The following is a 351-nucleotide window of genomic DNA, read 5'->3' on the forward strand; positions in this document are numbered from 1 at the left end:
CCGAGCTAGAGAATGACAAAATATTACCAGGACCCAGGGGAAAAGTGATGGTTACTTATAGGAGAAGGTCAATAGTTAATTAGCACGCATGCACGTAAACTAACGAGTTTGTAATCAAACTGTGTGTTGGTGTGTCATTGTTATACGCTGGTAATTAATACTCTGTATATGGCAAATATGTGCTAAAAAATCAAGAACTAATAGCATATATGTGAAAATATCTCACCATCAGCGTGGGTGTGTGAGTAATGTGGTCATGTGTATATATGTGTGTACAAGTTCAAGTGATGCTTGTTTTGTAAACAATGTTCTAACATCCATATTCATCTATGACTTCTTTTTCCGTAGATT

Source organism: Triticum dicoccoides, chromosome 2A (genome assembly GCF_002162155.2).
Source record: "Triticum dicoccoides isolate Atlit2015 ecotype Zavitan chromosome 2A, WEW_v2.0, whole genome shotgun sequence".
Lineage (NCBI taxonomy): Eukaryota > Viridiplantae > Streptophyta > Magnoliopsida > Poales > Poaceae > Triticum > Triticum dicoccoides.